Below are 16319 nucleotides of genomic sequence, written 5' to 3'. Positions count from 1 at the left end.
GTGAAATGGCAAAAACCGCTAGCCATCAAGGTAATGCATGGTTAGTTAGTAAGACTAACGGTCATTGTTGGAGATAAAGACCAGGCAGGTAGATCATGATCTAATGGCTGACGTTGCTTCATGAAGAAAAATTGCACAAGTTTTAAGGCCCGTGAAATAGCAAAAAGAAGGTAGGGCCCATCACTAACATAGAAAGACGGTTGTCATTGTTTCATGAAAGAAAGTTGTGGAGGGTTTAAGGCCCATGAAGTAGTGAAATGATGAAACATAGGAAATACTCAAAGAATTTATGATCTGTTGGAGCCTATTTTTGAATTCAATTTATGAATTCAATTCTAAGGTGATGGACGAAGCATGCGGGATTAATTTCTAAAATTCAATGCCAACTTGAATGTTGGCATCGTTTCAATGAGTCTATTGTAGAGCAATTGGTGCAGAGTGGTTTTCTTCAAGCGAATATCAGGTTTCTGTGCTCTTTTCATGATAATTCTAGTCTGCATTTAATCACTGCTATGAGAATTGTTTCATTAGAAGTCTATGCACGTTTCAATTGATATAGTTTAATTATCAAGATGGCACCAAGAAGGGAGTTGACAGGAAAAGTAAACTACTAGGATAGGAATATATGTGATGATTATTTGGAACAGTTAACCATGTATACCAATGCTGGGGCCAAAGCTAAAGAGTTGGTACCAAAGAACCCTCGTCTAAGAATTGGGGATGGCCTGTATGCTAAAGGTAATTGGTTAAGGGATCCAAAAATAGGGATGTTAGGTTTAAGACTGTTCAAAGTAGGTTTTGGTCAAAGACATTCCCTCACCCCTTTGAATAGCATATGGGAACTGGATGTGGGGAAGCTTGTGGTTCTTGGTTTATTCATGAATGTAGATTTATTGACCCTGATTACACATATTTATGACCCTATAGCTAGATGTATCAGGAGTGTGAAGGGATCAACCCTAATTGAAATAAAAGATGATGAATTTGGAAATGTTTTTAAACTCAGTGAGGCTTCAAATTTGTTAGAGCCTATTGACTTTGAGCCATTAGCCCAAATCTACAATGCACAAAGGGATTATCTTAGGAGTGGCCCATTGAAAGATTTCTTTGTTAAGATAGGGGGGTTAACAGTCATAGGCCCCAGTACAATGGAACCATTCTCCCTTAATTCATTTACTCTTAGAGCTAAGGGTAAGTATTGGGCACTGTGTCAGATCTTTGGAGAAGATGCTGAAAAAAATATGCCAACCCATTACATGCTAATGATTGCACAAATTCTAAACCCCTCCCTAGCAATAACATTTGATTATGCCCCATACCTTACTAATGCAAATCATGCAGGGATAGTAGGGATAAAGAATGGTAAGGTGGATAGGCCATTTGGATGGTACTCTCTTTTAATGCACATGTTTTTGTTCAAAGGTGCTGATTATTTTGCTATGGAAATAGACTTGGTGAAAGTGAAAGACAAGGAAGAGATGCATGTTCAACTTTGGAGCACTGTTTTATCTTGGGATAGAGAGGATGCTAGCTATCTAAAGTTTGATAGATGTTTTGCAGCTAAGATTATAATTCTTTTGTGCACTGAAAACCCCAGGATTCCTAAGGCTCTCTTGGAATTCCTTAGACCTAAAGAGTTTGTAGAGGGTATTAAGATTGTTCACAATTGGGGAGATATGTATTTATACCCTATTTCTACCATTTTTAATGTGTATGGCTTCAGAGGTAACCCCTATCTATTGCCCTATCAGGTCACATTGAAGATAGGGATTGCAGAAATTTTGAGGCAAATGGAAGGTGTACAAGAGGCAGAACTAACAAATAGAGGTAAAGGGACCATTTTCCCAACCATTACCATGGCCCATCATTTTGTAATCACCAAAGGAGGTTGGAAATATTTTGATGTGAGCCAAGGAAGAGTGAACAACCTCTTAGAGATGTAACTCACGTAGAAGAAGAAATAAAGCAAGAAATGACTAAAGAGTTTAAGACTATTACTCTTGAGAAGGGAAGAGAGATGGTGTCTAAGGCTAGTGTTTTAATCCTCCCTGAATGGGATATAGCTGATGCTTTAGTTCTTGAAGCAATGAGAAAGGAAACCAAACCCATGGAAGGAGTGACCTTCATCAAGGATAATGTTGCTCTAGTCATGTGGTCACTGAAGAAGGATGAAAGTAAAAAGAGGAAAAGTGTATCAGATTCTAGTCTCCTAGGAGGCATGATTATAAAGAGAGTCCAAGATATAGGGGTAGTGGAAGGTGCAAGCACAGTCTTGGAGACTGCAAAGTTTAGTGTGGTAGTAGTAGAAAAAGAGGCAAAAGAAAGGGCAAATCTCCAATTTAAATTGGAAACCATCTTACAGGCTTACAGTGAGGCCAAAGAAGGAATAGCCAACAGAGACAACATTATTACTAGACTTTAGAGTCAGTTGCCAAGTCAGCACCATCCAGGTGAATCCTCCACTCTTATGATAGCCTCCTCTCTAGAAAGACCTCCACCTACTAGTCCCAATATAGAATATCCCCCTTCTTGTATGCCTTCTGGTCTCTAGTCAGCTGAAACAGTCAAACATGAGCTGGATAAGTTAAAACAAGCACAAGCCTTATTTGCAAGCAAGTATGAAGAAAAGGTAAAAGCCACAATCTTGAAGTTTGCAGATTCGGTCAAGGCTTCTATCATATACATCTCTATGAAAAGGATCCTAAATATTCTAATTAAATTAAGAGAGGATGAAGCCACCTTGGAACCAATCCTTAATAAATGGATGCCTAGAATTAAGGAGTTAGAGCGCATGTGTTCATCCCATCCAGATGCAGAGGAGAATGACAATCTTAGGTCCACCAGTGAGTTTATAAAAGAAATGAATATACTCTTAGAGGAAAGGGTAGGTGTAAAAAGAAAAGCCCAACTATATAGAAAAGAGTATTCAGATCATAAATTTGAATTATTTCCAGGGGGTTTGTTGGTATAGTTTAGTTAAAAGAAGAGAAGACTTGGCTAGAAGAGCTCGACCACAATTTGTCCCAAAGGGTTAATCAAATTATTAACACTGATGACACATCCTTATTTGTCCAAACAATTGAAGAAATTGAAAAGGTGAAATCACATTATGGTTTCATAGAAACAGAAATTCAGCAGTTAAGAGTCACTTGGCAAAGGTTAGAAGGGATGAATCAGAAGGTTGTCAGCTTTGCTAGGCCAAGTGATGACGTGTTCTAGAAGTGGAAGGATAAATATATCAGAACACAAGAAGATACTCTAGAGCAGATAGAAAAGGTTGCAACAGAACAACAAACAGAAGAAGCCATTGATATTGAAAAAGACTTGTAATTATTTCTTGGAATATTGCGGTTTGTAACAATTTTTTTTAGGAATGTCAGAAGCTTGTATGCATCCATAATGTTACAAATGGATACCAGGACTAGTAAAAAAAGCGATCACAAGAATTTTATAAAGAAACTCTGGAAAAATATATTTAGGACCTTTTTTTGGTTTTAAGGAGATTGCTCTGAGTTATGTAATATTTTCAGGAATGAATATGAATATACAGATCAAAGTTTCAGGCCTAAAATTCCTTTGTCTTCTTGTGTGCATTCTTTAGTTTGCTGGTTTCATTTGCATAATCTAGGGTTATTTGATTGAACATGGATTGTAAGGCAATCTTGTAGACGTTATTTCTGGCTTTTCTCTTCAACAGAGGGATTAAATGTGCATGAAATACTTCTGTTAGCAAGTCTATAGTTTGTTGTTATGAATCTGATGAATTGTTTTAGTTAAATGGGAGAGAATCTATATATATGTCAGGCATGTATCAGATTCATAAAAGCCAAAATGATGAGATGTACATGAGTGTTCTATTTTGAGAATTATTGTTTGATTTAGGTGACTCTGTAGCCCAGATAAGGCACTAGTATCACATTGTAGGATTTCTTTCTATCTTTTCTTGAAGATCAATACTGAAAATGAATGCAAGTTTTTCCTTTAGTATTTCAGTTTATGTTGAGGTGATGAAATCCGCTGGTTTTTGACACTGGATTACTGTGGATCTCATTTAAAAGTGTGAAAGTATTCACAAAAGGTATACCCACCTGAACTTCGGATAAGTTCAAAGTGTAGAAGGTTTTCAAAACCTTGTTATATGTTACTGTAAGGTTCTTTTTCCTTAATCACTTCATGTGCCGACAAAGTTATTCATTTTCTTACATGGGATAAGAGGGAAATCAAAATTTGAGAACAACAAAAGTGGTGACTCTACTAGGGAGAGTCATAGTGTGTCTATGTTGTAGATTGGTGCCTGAATTAGTTTAGAAGTTGTTTGGATATCTGTGTTGTGGAAAATCGCCTGATCTCTGATTTGTGTTATTTGTCTCTTTGAAAATCTTTGTGGTTTTTGTTTTAAAAAATTGGCAAGTTTCTGTCTAAAGCTTGTTTTCTTATTTCCCACAGTCTTTGTGGGTGGGGACTCTGAAAATTATAACCAGTCCTTTTAAATAAGTGAAAATTCTTTTTAGAAAACAAGCATAATGCAGAGAGGAAGGAAAACCGAGTCTTTCATGAAGAAGCATCCTCATGAGACATTTCAAGAGGGATTACTTGAACAGTCACAGAGAGGCCAGAAAAGATCAGTTGTACATGAACCATCTATTGTTGCTTGGGTACAGAAGAGCATCAATATGGGTAAGTCATCTGAGAGACCTCTCTATGAAAATTCAAATTCTTCTTCTCGTGAATCTGAGCATGATATTTTAGGTTTCTATTCTGGTTTGTTTGGGAATATTAAAAATGTCCAAGTTTCAAATCAGGGGATCTCCCATGCTATTTTTTTTTGGGAAAGACAAAAGTAGTTCAAACATTAAGAGAGATTTTGTACCTAGGACAATTAATGGAAACATCAATTTAATTGATATTGACCAAGTAAATATGTCAGACTCTAAAGAAATCTTCCTTGAGGATGATAAGGTATCCCAAGAAATTGAAGTCTTGAATAGAAGAGTCCATCATTTAATTTCCTTAAGAACACAAAAGGAAGTAGATAAAGAGAGAGAGGTGAAAGAAAAATTGATGGAGAGAGATAGGCTTCTAAGACAAATTGTTGACCTTGAGATATTTATCCTAGAAAAAGCCAAGAGCGAGGAAGAAGGTCTAGTGATTAGAGAAATCCTAGTTCCCAAGACCAAACCTACATACAAGTTAGTAGTGCAACCAAATAGGGAAGTCCTTAGTAACCCACAACCTATTAGAGATATTGTTGACAAAGGAAAGTAGAAATGCATGGAAGGTGGGTCTGGATCTAAGACTATAGTGGAGATCTCTCACATGCTATCAGCATATGAAAGAGAGATGGAAAGGATGAGGAAAGAGAAAGAAGATTTGCAAATGGAGTTAGAGAAAGCTTAATTAGAAGCAACCAACCAAGAAGTTAAGAGAAAGATTAGCTATCTGAAGGCTCCTCCTATCATGTTTTCCTTAGTAGATCTAAATAAACCTGTTCCTCAGCAAACTTCACTCCCTCTAGTTAAAATGCAAGAATCCTTGCCTATTAGCACTGCCACAGCCAATCAAGCCCCTGTTACTAACCAAGGTAACCAGATCTCTTTGACTCAAAGCCCCAATGTAAGAATGAACATGGGAAACAACCTTGCTGCTAACCAATTCTAGAGAAGACCTATTAATCTAGAACTTTACAGGCAGCTCTTTTTTGATGGAATCCTCGAGTACCCTAACCATATTCCTACTGAATTGAGGGATAGACTTTACAAATTTACTGGGAATAATGCAATCAGTGTAGAAGAGAACTTAAAATATTTTGGTGACTTGATCAATGATTATGAAATTGTTTGTATAGTCTCTAGTATATGATACAAAGGACTGGTATAGAGGTCTCCCTATAAATAGCATTGGGTCTTGGGAATATTTTAAAAATTGCTTTCAGGAACAATATGGTGACAAGACTAATGTGAGCTTCATGCTCAATGAGTTCAGCAACATCAGAAAGTCTTACAATGAAATTGTCACAGATTTTAATGCCAGATTTTAGAAAGCAATGCATAGTCTATATCAAGTAATGAGGTTAGATGACAATATGTGCCTGAATACCCATTACAATGCCTTTGATTCTAAAATGGCCTATATTCTAAGGGATAAAAAACTGCATATTCTAAGAGATGCATTTAGAATTGCCATTAATGTGGAGAGTAATAGGAAAGAATCTGGAAAATAGGGAGAAGAACTAATGGTAGGCTATGACAAGAATCAAAACAACAACCTAATAAAGTTGCTAAAGAAGAAGACAGAATAGAGAACTTAGTGACTGATATGAAGGATCTTATTGCCAAGGTAAGTAAAAATGATAAGCCTCATTATAATTGGCAAGATATACCTCCTAGGTTGCATGACATGCCCTATAATACTACTTGGAAGGATGGCAAGCCTCAAAATGAGAAGCCAAAGAATACTCAGAACCAGAGTACCCCAGATCCTTTAAAAGGAGGAAATGTTCATAACATGGAGAATACTCCTTGGTGCATGGCTTGTGATGGACCAGATTCTCCTCATCAATGTGTTGTAGCTCAAGCCCTTGAAGATTCCATGACACAAGATGCAAAGCCTGATATAAATATGTTTGAAACCATCATAGAAAGCGATGATGAGTCTTTAGAAAGTGAATTTAGTGAATGTGATGTGATGAATAGTAAGAGGTCTTACCAAGGATAGTTACACTTGATTGGCATCCCACTTTAAATGTAGTAACAATTGAAGATGAAGAAGTTCATCTAAGAAGACCTAGTGATGAAGAAGTTACAAATCTCACTAAAGCTACCATAGCTAAAGCCAAGCACAATTACAATTTGAGAAGTACTAAGAAGGACAATGACCAAGGTGAACCTAGTTCAATGTTTATAAAAGAGATATCTTAGAAGAAAGAAGAAAGTAAAGATACCTTTCCCCAAGACAGTGAAAAGGGGAATGACAAATATTCCTGAATTCTTTAGCATTAATCTCAATAAGGGTTTTCCCATTTATATCCCTAATGCTTCTTGTAATTGGATCATAGTTGAGTGCAATTTGGGTCAACAAATCTATGTCCATAAATACCCCTGCGACTACCAATTTCCCAACATCTAATTCCCAAATTCTATTTTGCGGGGCCGGAGAATTTCTCATTCCAAATCCAATCTTAAATAACCCCAACCGAGACAATCCAACCTGTGGGTCTCTCAACCAGTTACCCTTGTCATGCAGTCCTTCTCCTATCTTTAAACGGGGAGCTCTAGGCACTAATTCTTTTGCCTTCGATGCCTGATTAGTTGACAATGTCAACTGTTCAAGAAAATCATCACAAACACTCCTTTCTAAATAATTGACATTGCCAGAAAATTCTCTTTTAGGAGCCATTTAAAACATAAGAAATGAATACTGATCCTAGACACTTCTGTGATGAATCAATATCTTATCTGAAGCACACCACACAGGAATTTCTATACACAAGTATGAGAAAACCTATTCTTAACTTGAAGGAATTTTCTCTGCAATTGAAATGACTTACTTTGTACTTGAAGAAAATAGCTCCGCATCCGCTCCTCTGCAAAAATTCTTTAAAAAATATCTTCACCCAGTTGATGGGAAATCATATATTGTACTTAGGGTCTTAACTACAACATTGATTCCGAATGCTTCAGTCATCCCTTCAAAATTGAATTCATAGGAGAATTCGTATTTTTCACTCCAATGGGTCACAATGTTCCTGCAAGTCTTTCATTTTACTCTTTCACAACTTCGCGAAGCATAACTATCGGGCAACTTGGTCCTACGAAATAGCACCAACCGTCCGATCAAAAGAAACTTGATCGAGCATTATACTAACTGATAGCTTTGGCTCCGCGCTGGGTCCCACTTCTCTATTGGCTACATGCTACCACGTGGCACCCAACCACTGGCCTTGAAATTTCTTTCACATTCGACTTAACACTGGCCACGTGTCCTTTTCTTATACCGCTGATTCCACCTTGGCGGGCCCACAACTTTCTTCTAAGACCACGTGTTGTTGGACATGTTGCCATCCATCACGACACATGGATGGTTCTTGTTCACTTTCACTATTTCATAAGGTATAAAGCACAAGCATCTTACCCTTGCAAAATAGCATGGGTTGTCAGATCATTTTTTAATTGATCGGTAGTTAACCATCTGAATAGGCTTCAGGAGGGGTAGGCGCTCTAATTCACTTTGAAACCTGGTGTCCATTCACCTTAAGAGCTAACTCGTCGCTTTTTCATTTGCTGAGAGAAAGCACTGGCCTCCAGTTAATTCTTGACAACTGTATCCGCCAGGTCATCTCCTAACTTGTGACCTGACTCACCTCTGGGGCCCACCTTTTAACCTTTAATCCCAACCTGCTGACTATTGTGACTTATGCCACGTGCCACCATTTTACTTTCTCTCATCAACCAGCTAGACCGCCTAGGTGGCATGCCATGTCATTTTGACAACTTTGCTAGTTTTAAACTACATGCAACTTTGCCTAGCGAAATAGCAAAAGCCGTAGATCCATCCGCGAGATGTGCACTAGTTACTGGGCCTGACAACTTTAGGAGAAATACATATATGGCATAAATTTTTGCAATTAATTAACATGACCACCTAGGCAAATGACAAGGGGGGACACTTCCTACGATCCCATGACCCATTACTTAAGTGAATAAAGTTACGAAAGAATAGAAACCAGAGGGTTTTAAACAAACATTAGAGGATCTAAAATCAAAAACCCCTGAACCCTTAAGGCCTAAAACAGAGCTGAAGCATTTAAAAAATGTGCCCTACTCAAAATTTCAACAAACCATAGCCAATCATGGGAAAAGAAAAGACTATGACATGGTAAACAACAATGGAAAAATTGGTATTTGCAAATGGTTGAGAGATGAACTAATAGACAATTTGGGGAAGATAAAAGGTGATAAGAAAGGTACATTCAGATTTGGCAACCTGCTTGTATGTTTAATGTTATATATTACCAAACAATTTCTCGGTATTGGAAGAAAGGATTTTGGTTTTGACATACTGGTAGGAAAACAACTTCTGGACATACTCAACAACATGGGAGATAATAGAGAAAAGTATATTAATGAACATTTTCATACATTAAGGGATAGAATAAAAACTGGAATAAGGCTATCTCAAGATATTATTGACAAATATCAAAAGGAGATATTTTTTGTAATTAAGAAAGATGAAATTTGGATGGAGGCAGTGGTCCCAAGGACTATTTGGGTTACAAAAATGGGATATGAGGTAGATGAGAAAATAATTGAAACTTATGCAAAATCCCTCCTAGAAGCTCCTAAAGAACCAACTGAAGAAAAATTTGGAAATGCGGAAACAATTGAAAGCAAAATTCAATCTCAGAAAAGAATAAATAAAATTGAGCAGATAGTTAGGAAAGGAACAAGGTAGGCAAAAGCAATCAAGGAAGATGTATTGAATAAAACTAGTTTCAAGGAGAGTGACTTGGAAGGACTACAACCAGAAACACGTATTTCACCAGTTCCTACCTCCTCTGACAATGAAATACCAACAGAGTTTAAAAGGGTAGTCAGGAAAAATAAACCTTCACCGGTACCCACTCCTACACCTAAAAGAACAAGACAGAAACAACAGGTAGTTAGGCCTCTGGCAAGAAAGTTGACACCAAAGAAGAAGAAACAAAAACAAGTTGTTCCTCCACTTGAGAAACTTTTGGATGAGATAACTAAACATGGCAAATTGACAAATTTCAGCAAGTTGTGTAACACACTATCAAATGATGAAAAGGAAAGTACAGAAAATAGTGTTATTTTACATCTTGATATTTATAATAAATTTTTGATGGAAGGTGTAGATGATATACCCAATGACTTGTATAGAAGATTAGAAGCAAGAAGGGTAGCAATTGTGGAATTAGATAAAAAGATCAAAATAGAAAAAATACTTGTAGTTCACCTAGTTAACTCAACTCAAGAGATTGATGAATTAATCAGTGATGCTAACCGGACATTATTTTCAACTAGTCACCAGCATGTAGCACTAATGGCAAGAAGAGTAAATGAAATATCAGAAGAAACTACAGACAAGTGGGACATATTCTTTGTTGAAAAGGAGAAACAAGAAGAGCTTAAGAGACCAAAGACCTTTAAAGTCTATCAAAAGGAAAAAGACAAAGGTAAAGGTAAGGCAGGTGGATCTCTGAGCATAAAGGTGATAGATAACTTACCCCCACCTTCCTCTGATACTCCACCGACAACAGAGAGTATGGAGACAAAACATGAGGACACAAATCCTGACTCAGAATTGTTGTATAAAATGAATATAGACACATAGAAAGTAAACATTGTGGTTGATAAGGAATCAACTGAGAAGGCAAATGTGGCAACTAAGCCACCGGTAGAAGACACAATAGTTGAGAGAAATGTTGAAGATACAGTTGGAGACATTGAAATTGGAAGTGAGCAACAAACTGAATAGACAATGGATACAGGAAAAGAAGATAGCACTGGTGTACATAATGATGTATCTACTGAGCAAATGACAACTCATAGCAATGAAAAATCTGTTGAGATACCGACTGTAGACATTTCAGGAGTAAGCACAGAGAAACTAGTAGTAAACACAGAGTCACAAACAAAAAAATTGGTAGTGGAACCACTGAAAAATCATCAAAGGCACCATCAGTAGAGAGCATAGAGAAACCATCAGTAGAGAGTATAGAGAAATAGATAGAGAAATAGGATTCATAGGTACATTCAGAGATAGTGCCACCGGCTACAATAGAAAAACCTAAACCTTTGGTAGTGGAAATGGAGACACAAACTGACCCTCTAGAGAAAGAGGAAAAAAAAGTTATTACCACCACTAATAGATTACATATTGTAAAGGTAGATGGACAATCATTTGAAACCTCTATGTCTAAATTCAGACCTACTAATGTGAAAGAGGTATTGCTAGATTCAATTAAGAAAATAACAGAGTGTAATGCACTAGCATATAAGGCTATAGATGATACATTACCAATTTTGAAATTGATAGCACCTAAGTGTAATATATAGAATAAAGATTCATTGAGTCAATTAGACACATTGTCTAAGTACATAACCGACAATCTTCTGATAATTTATCAAATCAATGAGGAGACATTCAAAGAGAAAAGGAATAAAGATAAGGAAAAATTCTTTGAGGAGACAGTCAAGAAGAATAAGGAACATATGTATACCTTATTACCAGTACTAGGCAAGACAATTTTGGACTTCAAGAAACTATACAGAGATACATGCAAAACATACATTTTGACAAAATATATAGATAAAGAGATCATCATAGCTCAAAAGTAAATAAATGATATTGCTGAAAACTTGATAGGTTCATCAGATTCAATATCTATAATAGAACAGGAAATTGCAAGATTTGAAGAGAAAATAGAAAAACTTGAGAAAGACAAGGAAAGGATAAAGTTAAAGGCAAAAGAACTTAAGTGCAAACTAGGTCCTAAACTGGATATCCTCATCTCTTTGAGAAAAGAGATTTCAGAGGTTCTTGTTCTAGGACTTAAGACATCGAAAGAGAAAATGCATTTTCTCACCTGTATAATTCAGAGGACTGAAGCAGCACTGAAGGATAGTGAAAGATTCCACAATAGTCTGAATGTTTCTTTAGTAGAACTTTATCAATTTGTAAACAACCAGTTACAAGGATCAAGCTAGGAAATACACTCAATTGACATTGAATGACAACCTTTGTCATTGATTCCAAAGGGGGAGTAGTAGAGGATGAGAAAAAGGAATGAGGAAGAGATTGTATAACAGAAGAGATCATTTTCTCAGGGGGAGCACACAGTTTTGACAAGTTTTCGTAATACAGTTTTGGACAACAGTTTTGGATATACTTTTGGCTTTTTCTCATGAGTGTTGCCATCAATGCCAAAGGGGGAGATTGTTGGAAAATGCACACTCCAATGAGAAATTGTAGGTGATTGAAGGTATTGTCATTGATGACAACCTAACAATCCTATGGCACCAGCACAGGCATAGACATCGGCACCGACACTGGCAAAGATGTTCACTGGTACCCTGGCTGACAAGATTTTGTTTATTGTTTTTTGTATTTAATTGTAAAATCATTTTGCAAGCTGACAAGATGAATTGTATTAGGACTCATATAAGTATGAGATCTTGTAAGAAAATTTGTAATAGGTAATATGCAAGATGGCTAATATGTGTGAATATTAAGGCAGATTGTGGAATAAGATTTATGATTATAACAAGAGCTTAAACTGGTACTGAACTTGGCATAGAAGATGCTGATCCAAAGTAGTACATGACATTGTATTTTCAGAATCCACTTTTGTAAGTCAGTGAGACTTCCCTTTTTTTACTTGAGCAGTGAGCTTTAGGCAATTGGCCTTCCTACATGTGCAAGCCCCTATCGTATCAATAATATTCACTTATTAGCCAGTGAGCGAATATTGTGGGTCATAAATCCCACCAAGATTTTTCTCACACTGGGTTTCCAAATTAAAATATAATGTTATGGTGTGCTTTCTATGTTGTGTTTATTGTTCTTATTTACTGCATTAATTCTGGTTTGCCGGTATACTATTTTGAGATGCAATTCATTTAATAAGTTAAGAAAATCCATTAACCGGAAAGATACTGATTCACCCCCCCCCCGCTCAGTATATTTGGGAATCCTAACAAATACTGCCAAAAACACATAAATGATTCAGGGGTTCATAGACGTGACAAAAAAGAAAAAAACGTGGTTCTAGAAGGTACAAACACGAAAAGTTGAAATGTTTCAGAAAATATCAAATTTGAAACTTCAAAAACACAAAATATGCAACCAGAAATGTTAAGTGCAAAAGGACAAGAGTCCCACCAAGTGTGCCAAAATGTGTATGGTTTAAAGTGAATAATAGAAACAATAATGTTGAAAGACTAAATGAATTCAACCATAAAACCCTAGCCTAACAACAATAATGATCCACCATAACATATGAAGATTAATACACAAAGATTATACCATCACATGTCCAATAGGGTTTGAATCTCCATTGATGTTGCTTGATATATTTTCTCTCAGATTTTATGTGTGCACAGGAACTCAACAAAGATGGGAAATGTGGTTGATAGTTTGATCACAAAAAGGCTTGATTGCATAAGATTGATTAGAATGCTTAGAATTCTTAGGAGGATTGTTAATGAAAGAAGCATCCTCTTATATAGAAGACACTGTAAGAAATGGAGGTATAAGATTAAGAGGTGTAAAAGATAGATGGTCAACTATGATTAAAGGGTAGGTAAAAGAAATAAGAAAATAATGAGAGGGTAGGTACTGTAGGAATTAAGAGATGAATGACATGTGTCATAGGTAGACAAGGATAATGAATTAATTAATTAAATAAAGATTTATTTAATTAATAGAAGAAGTAGGATCAATTAAATAAATAAAAATTTATTTAATTAATAGAAGAATTATGCTTAAATAATTAAATAAATAAAAATATTTATTTAATTAGATAGGACAATTTTAGGTGTTTGCACCTACAAATTCCACTTCTTCCTCTTTGGTTTCTATTCTTGATCCAACCCCTACTATGAGTTATAAATTCCCCATGGTTGCTTCTTCTTCTCAAAAGGTTGTTGTTAATGACCCAACCCCTAATTTCAACTCTAATGTTCATGTGGTTTCTTCTTCTCTATGTGTAGGTCAGTTTCTGATCTTAACCCTAAGGGTGTGGAAGAATTCTATTATTTTGGGTGTTTGGTTATGAACATTTCTCTTGTGGATATGGAGAATTCACATATTTACATTGATATTTTTGACTCTATTCTTGTCGAATCAATTTCTTGTCTTAGGAGCTTTCTTATTGGGCGATTATGTGGGAATCATCCCATTATTGATATTGTTGGAGGATGGATCCTTCAAAATTTGAATCTTCATGGAAAGGTTGAGGTATCAACTATGTTGAATGGATTTTTTATTTTTTATTTTTCCTATGAAGAGGATAGCTCTATGATTTTTCATGAAGGCCCCTAGTTTTGGGGTTTAGATGGTCTTAGTCTTAAAATTTGTTGTCCTAATTACAATCCAGAGAAGAATATATTTAGGTTTCCATTGTCACAAAAGTTGAATCTACTAGATGAACAACCTCCCAAGTGTGGGACTTGCAAAAGTGAGGTTGAGTCTCCAGAGAAGACCTACTTCCTTTAAAATCTAAGTGCAAGTGTTAGACCAACTCAACACTAGTAAAACTAATCTATGATCTGATAGGGAAAAGAGAGAAAGAGGGGATGCAGTGTTGGGACTTCAAAAGTTTTGTGAAATTTTGAAGCCCCAAGTTTGAAATTTTGATTTTTCTACTCAACATCCCCTTTGCAAGATAACATGATGTGTTATATTGCAACTTCAGTAGATAACTAATTGGAGAATAACATATTAGTCACACATGAAGTTCTAGAAGGCAAGCATTGGATGTTCTACTTGGATAGGTAACTGGATGAGAATGACACAGACAAGAAACCTTATGACAAGTCCCTTGTATTCTCAACCCCTTTGTATTATCGGGCCATTGTGTATAAATGGAAGAGTGGCATTTTTTGTATTGCTCTCAAAACCCTCATTACACCCAATCCTTTGACCTTGATAGCCAGACCCACTCCATTTATGTACACGTAGGCACACATGTGGCAACAATTCTTTGGATTAGTCTAACCAAGTAGAGTTTGTGTGGGTCCTGAGATGGAATGTGGAAAGAAGCTTTATCGGGATACTACTCTTTCAAAATCTTAGAAGCAAGTTTCAAAGTTCCAAATTATGATGATATTCTGATACATCGATAATATACACTATTGATCCCCCGAGCCAGTCATTTGGTTTTGGACCCACTTCATACATATGACTGCAAGTGTCCAATTGGTGGTTATGTGTTGGTCCATTCAACTTGAGCTGAGTCCATACAGGTTTCCTCTCCTTAGTGCTTGTTGATGACATGTGGCATGGCAAATTGTTTCTCCTGGTTGTGTGGGTCTCATGGTGGACTGCCTTTTTCGCATGATTTTCTCTATCAGCAAGACCCTTTTCCCCCTATGGCCGCCCCTTTGGGTTACACCAACAAGTTTCTTTTTGGTGTGACATGTCTCTCATCTTGATTATAGGGGTCTTTTTGTTGTGATAGGTTCTTTTTACAAAGTGTTTTCATCCACTTATCAAATTTTGAAGTTATTCCGAAGGTCTTTCCTTCGGTGGGATCTCTGTTGGGCCCCATTTCCTCATCTCTTAGGTGGAGTAAATGGAGATCCCTTTAATTAAGATCAACATCCTTGGTTAATGCATGATTGTGCAATTAATGAAACTTTCTCATGAAGCTTAATGTTGTAGTCTTACCCATGTTGACATGCTAAGTTGAAGACCAGTGGTTGGTCCATGTCGAAGCTTGCATGGCACATAGGACCCAAAAATTCAAATAATAAATACAACGGTTATCTCTTGCCACCCCATGGCTCCAAAAAAGGCACAAGAAAGATGTCACGGGGTAGGTAAGGGCATGCATGACATAGACACCTCACCACCCCATAGTGTGAAAGGTGACAAGAAGATGGATTTGTGGGGCAGCATAATGGTATAGCAAGGGACTCTCCCAATTATCCTAGCACCATTTGAAGCTAAGGATAAGTGCTCCCATAGGGTAAAATGAGAAAATGAGGAAAGTTGAAGGAGGAGGATTTTGTCAAAGTCAAAATGACAGTGAAAGGAAGGTATCTCACCAGCCCACAAGAGGGATTGATGTTAAGAGTGCATAACATGCATGTTATTTGATCTACAAAGTGCCAACATGCAGCTTGATGGTCTCATTGTCCATGTAGGGAAGATGACAAAGGTTGACTAGAGGATATATGGGAAGATTTTGAAGACGTGGCACATAGTGATTGAGTCAAATTCTACTTGTCAAAGAGAGAGACATTGCTAACAGAAGATTGTTATGTCGACACACTACAAGTGATATTTTGCAGCGAAACCATATTAGATTGCAGTGATGAGACCAGGAGGAAAGGAGGCTACATTTAATGAAAATCTAGAAGAGGGTCTAGTGTGTGGCTCAAGAGGATTGCATTACCTTTATTTGATTAGATTTAATGATCTCGCGCACATAAAGGGTCTCCAGTTGATAAGATGTAAGGATGTAGGACATGTGAGATTATTAAATATAGTAATCTAAATTCAAAGATTGATCAAAATGCAGCAAAGGATGAACTTAATGGTGCAAGTCAATCAGTAGTGGGGCAGTTTTTCTT

Source organism: Cryptomeria japonica, chromosome 10 (assembly GCF_030272615.1).
Source record: "Cryptomeria japonica chromosome 10, Sugi_1.0, whole genome shotgun sequence".
NCBI classification, from domain to species: domain Eukaryota; kingdom Viridiplantae; phylum Streptophyta; class Pinopsida; order Cupressales; family Cupressaceae; genus Cryptomeria; species Cryptomeria japonica.
This window is presented reverse-complemented; position numbering follows the sequence as displayed.